Below are 8,625 nucleotides of genomic sequence, written 5' to 3' on the forward strand. Positions count from 1 at the left end.
TTAAAAGGACAGTTTAGGGCATATAAAAAAACACTTGAAATGATGTATTAATCATTAAAGAGCTGAAGTAATATCTGCCAGGAACTCCACTTTAGGCTAAAACTAGGCAGATGTTAAAAGGTCGTGCTTGAAACAGGCTATTGATACTTGCTGAGTGCTTCATAACTAGGAATAGAAAAATGTACACTAAGCTAAATGGCTAAAAATAGTACTAACATATAACTATGAGACACAAAGTGATATATACATACTTAGCTGCAGAAGCTGTCCCATATGGTCTAGCGGTTAGGATTCCTGGTTTTCACCCAGGCGGCCCGGGTTCGACTCCCGGTATGGGAAAGTGTGTTTTGCTTTCTGCATTTTACTGTGGGCGAGCAGCTCGTATAGGCACTGTCACGTACCTGTACATTGGCACAGTTCTCCAGGTTCAGGGTGTGCGCGCTTTTCCGGCGGGCCAAATCCCACTGTAATTGGACACAGCAGGATTTTGTCCACAAGTTTCAGCCAATGATTCGTGGCTGTGACCTGCTGATGGCTTGTGTCCATTCACAGCCCAGAGCCCTGTGTTGACAAACACACAGGGCTCCGTGCAAAGGGAGAAGGCACAAACAGATATTTAGTAAAAAGCAGCACATATTAAAGTGGATGTAAACCCTCTCATACACCCAGTGAAGTGAACAGCCTCAGATGATACACAGAGATTAAACAAATCCTCCTGCATAGTTTTTTCTTGTTTATTTGCAGTCTTCTCTAACCTACACCCCTGCAAAAGGGCAGAAAAGTGTTAAAATCCTTCTGCATCTGTCTGTATCACAGAGGAGGGGGCAGAGAGGCTGCAGTTACATTGTATGAGAGCTGATTGGAGGAAAGGGACACCCCCTCCACATAGGCAGAGGAACGAAGGAACATGCAGAGCTGTATTCTGAATAGACAAGCTCCATGCTTATCTCCCTTCCCGACCCAAATTTTATCTCATGTGTTGGGAAAACTTCTTAAAAGTGACTAAGCACTGGAGAGAAACCACACTTAGAGCTTTGGAGATAGATAAGTAAACACTACGTACTAGACGTTTAACCCCTAGATTACTGCAAGATGTTAACCTCATCCCAGCCAGTGTCATTAGTACAGTGAAAGTGTGTAGTATTATCACTGATCACTTTATAAATGCCAGTTAGTCAGTTAGTGCATCTCTCAGCCAGCATTAACAGAATACATTTTGGCCTAAATTTATAAAGAAATTAGATTTTTTATTTTTTTTATTTTATTGGATACGTTTTATAGCAGAAAGTAAAAAGATATTGTTTATTTAAATTAAAAATAAATTAAAATTTTCATTTTTTTAAATTGATATAATAAAACATAAAATACCCAGTGTTGATCAAATACCACCAAAAGAAAGCTCTATTTGTGTGAAAAAAAAATTATATAAATTAGGGTACAGTGTTGCATGAATGCACAATTATCACTTAACCACTTCAGATCCGCACTATAGCTGAATGACGGCTACAGCGCGGATCTGCTTTGCCGGGAGTACGTCTGTTGACGTCCTCCCCTTTCAAAGCTGGCCACACCCCCGTGCGGGCCGCGCACGCTGTGATCACCCGAGTCAATGAGATCCCTTCTGTTGAAGGGACATCAGTCCCGAGCAGGGAGAGGCGAAGCTGCCTCATTTGTGCCCACAGTGCCCACCAATCAGTGCCCACAGTGCCCACCAATCAGTGCCCACCAGTACATCAGTGCCACCTATCAATGCCCATGAGTGCCACCTATCAATGCCCACCAGTGGTGCCAATCAGTGCCTCATCAGTGCCACCTAGCAGTTCTGCCTATCAGTGTCGCCTACCAGTGTCGATCCGTGCCCATCACTGCCACCCAGCAGTGCCCATCACTGCCACCCATCGGTGCCACCTATCAGTGCCACCTATTAGTGCCCTTCAGTGCCACCTATCAATGCCCTTCAGTGCCGCCCATCGGTGCCACATCTCAGTGCCCACCAGTGCCGCCTTATCAGTACCCATCAGTGCCGACTTATCATTGCCCATCAGTGTCGCCTTATCAGTGCCCATCAGTGTCGCCTTATAAGTGCTCATCAATGCAGCCTATTGGTGCCCATCAGTGCAGGCTATTAGTGCCCATCAGTGCAGCCTATCAGTGCCCATCAGTGTAGCCTCATCAGCGTACATCAATGAAGGAGAAAAATTACCTGTTTGCAAAATTTATTAACAAAATATAAAACGGTTTGGTTTTTTTTTTTTTTTTTAAATCGATCTTTTTAAATTTTTTTAACAAAAAATAAAAAACCCAGAGGTGATCAAATACCACCAAAAGAAAGCTCTATTTGTGGGGAAAAAAATCATAAAAAATTTAATTTGGGTACAGTATTGCATGACCGCGCAATTGTCATTCAAAGAGTGACAGCGCTAAAAGCTGAAAATTGGTCTGGGCAGGAGGGGGGTTTAGGTGCCCAGTAAGCAAGTGGTTAAAGTAGCACCGTGTAAATAGCAAAAATGGCCTGGTCATGAAGGAGTAAAACCTTCTGGTTTAAAAAGAAAAAAAAATCCATTCAAGTATGTACTGTATTATAAAACCTAAAAAAGTACCTTCTATTGCACTCGGCCTCCTCCAAATTCCTTTAAACCCAACATTTCATAATCCTGATATGTGGCTCCGGTACCATGTACTTGTATGAGAAATGCACTAAGCAGGAGCCGAGCCTGTGACGTCATGCCATCAGAGTGGTAAGCGAGTGGACATCTTGTAACAATGTGATAAATGATTTTTTTCTTTTGAAACCTTGTAAGTGCAATATTGTAAGGGGGGAAACCCAAATAAATTATTTTAATGGAGAGCACTATGTTTCTTGCATTTATATTTGCATGAATATAGACATGTGCAATTAGTTTAGTTCCAAATTCGTTTTTTTAACAAATTTTGATAATTTGTTAATTTAGGAATTTTCTGAATTTTTCAATTTCCGAAATTCAGAATTTCTGAATTTCCGAATTTCTGAATTTCCAAATTTTTAATTTTCTGAATTTTTGAAAATTAGGAATTTTGGAAATTCAAAATTTCGGAAATTGGAAAATTCGAAATACGGAAGTTCGGAAGTTCAGAAATTCAAAATTTCGGAAATTCGAAATTTCGAAATTAGGAAATTCTAAAATTAAAAATTGGGAAATTCAAAAATTCAAAAATTTGGAAATTTGAAGATCCAAAAATAAGAATGAAAATCTGAACATTTAAAAGAATGAAAATCTGAAAATTCGAAAAACCCAAAAATCTGAAATAATAATTAACTAATAAGAAATATTTTACGGATTCCCTCTATTTATTCCATATATGTATTAATTTGTCTATTCCTAGTTAGCTAGTCTATTAAAACTCTAATAGTTACTGTTGATAGCACAATAATATAAGGTTAGCTATGAAAACAAACACACTGCTTAGTAACAACGTCTTATTTATTTCCCATGTAAAATAGGAAAACGCTAACATGAAAATACTAAAGAAAAATATTACAAAGCATATAACAACAAGAAACATCAAATATACTTATCGCAGGCTGTCCTATAGATACGGTATCATCAGCTGGGCTCGAGATGGTAACAGAGAGAACCATGCGGCTCAGAGAGCCATCAGGCATGAGCCAAGAGTGCAAAAGGGATGACTTCCCTCCTGTGTGCACTTTTTAACTTCATCCATACACCGTCCAGACCCAAACCTATTGCCTGCCCATTTAGGTTTCTAACGAATGAAAGTAGTTCCGAAGCAGTCCTACTCAATATATTATATTTCTGTCCGTCCTGCTGTATTGGCCTCTAGGGGCAGCATTGTCCATGTATCATGTCTATGTATCAATGCCTTTGATCCTTTGATCTTTGTAACCCACCTTCATCAGTTATCCTGGCCGCCATGGCCCTCTTTGAAGTTTGCTAGCATAGCGTTATCACATCAGAAGTTCCGGAGCCAAGCTTTTGTTCAGCCTTGCTTCTCTCAGATGAATAATCCGATATGCTACAAAGCTATGTGCAACTTGTTAAATTCCAAAGGCCACCTGTCTGCCTCAACCAGGAAGTGAAACTCCAGAAATATGATATTAATCTATGTTGCCTTCCAACATAGGCCACTTTGCGCCTAAAGGGCGCATATCACCCTTCTTCATACAGGGCTCCAATGGAACAGTCCATAACTGTCTTAAGGTGTTGCGTTTCCCAACATGTACTTCAGAGACAGCTCCTATAGAACAGTCAATAACGGTCTTAACGTGTTGCGCTTCCCAACGTGTCTTCAGAAACAGTTCCTATAGAACAGTCCATAACTGTCTTAACATGTTGCATTTCCCAACATGTGCTTCAGAAACAGCTCCTATGGAACAGTCTGTAACGGTCTTAACGTGTTGTGCTTTCCAACATGTGCTGCTTTGCCACTGAGTGACACACCGCCATCATTCTTCAGTGACAGCTTCCATGTCACCATTCTGTGTCTTCTCCTTTCCGGTATCTTCACGACAGGGTGCAATACTGGCAAGGGGTGTCCATTCACTCACCATTCACCAGCACACACTCAGAGCACATATTAACCAGCTTTCAGATACAGAGTCTCGAGGAGGGCCTTACTCACCCATATTACTAACCTAAAATACACATATGTCACACTATACCATAACATAAATCAACCCATTACCATAATATATGCATATATACGTGACCCATCAAATTATGTATCCCACTCCCAACCTCCTTTAACTCTTTACTGTAAATACGGGTCTGGATTAGGCAGGCTTGCTCACAATGGCCTTTCCTACCGCAATCTTGGCACGTCAGTGGTATTTCAGGGCTCTGAATTGGCAGCAAAGCCTCTAATGTGTACGAAGAGACCTTACCGTCAATTCGTCCTTCAATTGTATGTTTTTTTTTATTGGTTGAACTAGATGGACTTGTACATTTTTTTCAACCTGACTAACTATGTAACTATGACAACGTAATATGACCATAGTGGTTTTTCATTATACAGATACCTTGAAATCAAAACTGAGTGTTCATGGTGCCATAAGAGAATTTCCTGTAATGCACAGAATGAATAGACACATATTACTTCTGGGTTACCTTTGTTTAAAGTGGAGCTCCACGCAAAAGGGGAAGCTCCAATTATCTGCCTCCCCCCCCCCCCTCTGCTGCCACATTTGGCACCTTTTGGGGGGGAGTGGGTACCTGGTTTTGACAGGTACCCACTCCCGGCTGAGTTCGCTGCGGATAACTCAGCTAGAAGATCGGCCCCCTCCACCTTCCCCCACAGCCAGGCCATTCACAAAGCTCAGCATGCTTTGCGCATGCGCAGTAGGGAGCTGGCTGTGAGGCCACAAGGCTTTGGTTTGGAGTCGGTATTACTCATATATATATATAGTGTCTACTCCATAGATCACAAACTTTATATTGGTATCCATTAACTAACACACAATTTCTCTTTGTTTACTGGGGACTACTACTTTCAGAGATGTGGAGCTTCAATGGGAAACAAATTTGTACACACTTAAGCCAAACTATACATGGGTTGGTTGGAGGAGTGCCAGGTCGAATGGGGTTATGGGATCTGTTTTATAGGTGGTACATGGACCTCTCTAACCTCATGGATTCAACAAATCAGCCCCTCAGTGCAGAGAAACTAGTCAAAGCAGACTGGCATGGTGCGGTGTTTGCTTCCATCTACAGGCAGGAAAAAAAAATCTTTATCCAATATTGTGAAGAAAAGATTCTTTAAACGGTACTTCAACATTCACCATAGCACATGGATTTCACTTCCAGAATAGCTTTTACTAATTTTATAAATCGCTCACTGCTAATATGTGTGAATGTAGCAGTACCTCTCTTAGACCCCTTTCACAGCGGGGGTGTTTTGCAGGCGCTATAGCGTTAAAAATAGCACCTGCAATCCACCCTCAAACAGCTGCTCCATTGTTTCCAGTGTGAAAGCCCGAGGGCTTTCACACTGGAGCTGTGCGCTGGCAGGACATCAGGAAAAGTCCTGCCAGCAACTTCTTTGGAGCGGTGAAGGAGCGGTGTGTGTACTGCTCCTCCACCGCTGCTTCCCATTGAAATCAATGGGGCAGCGCCGTGATACCACCGGCAAAACGCCATTATTGCGGCGCATTGTGGGCAGTTTTAACCCTTTCTCAGCTGCTAGCAAGGGGTAAAAGCTCCCCGCTAGTGGCCGAAATGCGCCGCAAATCCGACGGTAAAACGCCGCTAAAAATAGTGGCGTTTTACCGCTGACGCTATGGGCGGCTCGGTGTGAAAGGGGTCTTACTGTTTATTGCAGTTTTTCTTTGTGTTGCCTGACAGTTATATATGAAAACAGTTACTAGTCAAATAGGTTTTATTGTTTAATTGCACAGTACAGCTTATCTGAAAGGCATTTTGAATCAGATCTGGCCCCTTTCACACATGATGTCCGTTTTGTCCGTTTTTCATTCATCCGTTGATGAATGAAACATGGACATCAATGCATATCTATGAAAACTGATGTAAATGGATCTGATGAAAAACAGATGTAATACAGTGGGGGCGGAAAGTATTCAGACCCCCTTACATTTTTCACTCTTTGTTATATTGCACCCCATATTGACAGAAAAACACAGAATTGTTGACATTTTTGCAGATTTATTAAAACAGAAAAACTGAAATATCACATGGTCCTAAGTATTCAGACCCTTTGCATTTGTATTTAGTAGAAGCACCCTTTTGATCTAATACAGCCATGAGTCTTTCTGGGAAAGATGCAACAAGTTTTTCACACCTGGATTTGGGGATGCTCTGCCATTCCTCCTTGCAGATCCTCTCCAGTTCTGTCAAGTTGGATGGTAAACGTTGGTGGACAGCCATTTTTAGGTATCTCCAGAGATGCTCCATTGGGTTTAAGTCAGGGCTCTGGCTGGGCCATTTAGGAAAAGTCACAGAGTTGTTGTGAAGCCACTCCTTCATTATTTTAGCTGTGTGCTTAGGGTCATTGTCTTGTTGGAAAGTAAACCTTCAGCCCAGTCTGAGGTCCTGAGCACTCTGGAGAAGGATATCCCTGTACTTGGCCACATTCATCTTTTCCTCGATTGCAACCAGTCGTCCTGTCCCTGCAGCTGAAAAACACCCCCACAGCATGATGCTGCCACCACCATGCTTCACTGTTGGGACTGTATTGGACAGGTGATGAGCAGTGCCTGGTTTTCTCCACACATACCGCTTAGAATTAAGGCCAAAAAGTTCTATCTTGGTCTCATCAGACCAGAGAATCTTATTTCTCACCATCTTGGAGTCCTTCAGGTGTTTTTTTAGCAAACTTTATGCAGGCTTTCATGTGTCTTGCACTGAGGAGAGGCTTCCGTCAGGCCACTCTGCCATCAAGCCCCGACTGGTGGAGGCTGCAGTGATGGTTGACTTTCCACAACTTTCTCCCATCTCCCGACTGCATCTCTGGAGCTCAGCCACAGTGATCTTTGGGTTCTTCTTTACTTCTCTCACCAAGGCTCTTTTCCCCCAATAGCTCAGTTTGGCCGGACGGCCAGCTCTAGGAAGGGTTCTGGTCATCTCAAATGTCTTCCATTTAAAGCGGGGGTTCACCCACACTGCCAAAAAAAAAAAATATTAAAAGCCAGCAGCTACAAATACTGCAGCTGCTGACTTTTAATACATTGCCACTTACCTGTCCCGGGGTCCAGTGATGTCGGCAGGGGACACCGAGAACCCGCTCGGTTCTCGGCAGCTGCCGCCGCCATCCTAGGTGAGGGAATCAGGAAGTGAAGCGTTGCAGCTTCACTTCCCGGGTTCCCTACTGCGCATGCGCAAGTCACGCTGCGCATCCCTAGTGGTCCCCGCTCTCTGCTGGGAGCTGTGTGTTCCCAGCAGACAGCGCGGTCGGGACGGGAAGAGGCATAGACTCCCATGGGAGTCTATGCCGGAAGTGGGTGCAAATACCTGTCTTTGACAGGTATCTGCACCCCCCTCCCCCCTGAAAGGTGCCAAATGTGACACCGGAGGGGGGGAGGGTTCCGAAAAGCTGAAGTTCCATTTTTGTGTGGAACTCCGCTTTAAGGATTATGGAGGCCACTGTGCTCTTAGGAACCTTAAGTGCAGCAGAAATTTTTTTGTAACCTTGGCCAGATCTGTGCCTTGCCACAGTTATGTCTCTGAGCTCTTCAGGCAGTTCCTTTGACCTCATGATTCTCATTTGCTCTGACATGCACTGTGAGCTGTAAGGTCTTATATAGACAGGTGTGTCGCTTTCCTAATCAAGTCCAATCAGTATAATCAAACACAGCTGGACTCAAATCAAGGTGTAGAACCATCTCAAGGATGATCAGAAGAAATGGACAGCACTTGAGTTAAATATATGAGTGTCACAGCAAAGGGTCTGAATACTTAGGACCATGTGATATTTCAGTTTTTCTTTTTTAATAAATCTGAAAAAATGTCAACAATTCTGTGTTTTTCTGTCAATATGGGGTGCTGTGTGTACATTAATGAGGGAAAAAATGAACTTAAATGATTTTAGCAAATGGCTGCAATATAACAAAGAGTGAAAAATTTAAGGGGGTCTGAATACTTTCCGTCCCCACTGTACGTCCTAACTTTGAAGAGC

At 42.9% G+C, this 8,625-nt stretch overlaps 1 non-coding gene across 1 annotated transcript; it reads left to right on the forward strand.

Moving 5' to 3' along the window:
* Nucleotides 1-267: 267 nt before the first annotated feature.
* TRNAE-UUC (transfer RNA glutamic acid (anticodon UUC)) lies at nt 268-339 on the forward strand. Its single transcript has one exon. It is a non-coding gene; the product is annotated as a tRNA-Glu (tRNA).
* The last annotated feature ends 8,286 nt before the right edge of the window (nt 340-8,625 follow it).

The sequence above is a fragment of the Aquarana catesbeiana genome, linkage group LG03, assembly GCF_042186555.1.
Source record: "Aquarana catesbeiana isolate 2022-GZ linkage group LG03, ASM4218655v1, whole genome shotgun sequence".
In the NCBI taxonomy this organism is placed as follows: domain Eukaryota; kingdom Metazoa; phylum Chordata; class Amphibia; order Anura; family Ranidae; genus Aquarana; species Aquarana catesbeiana.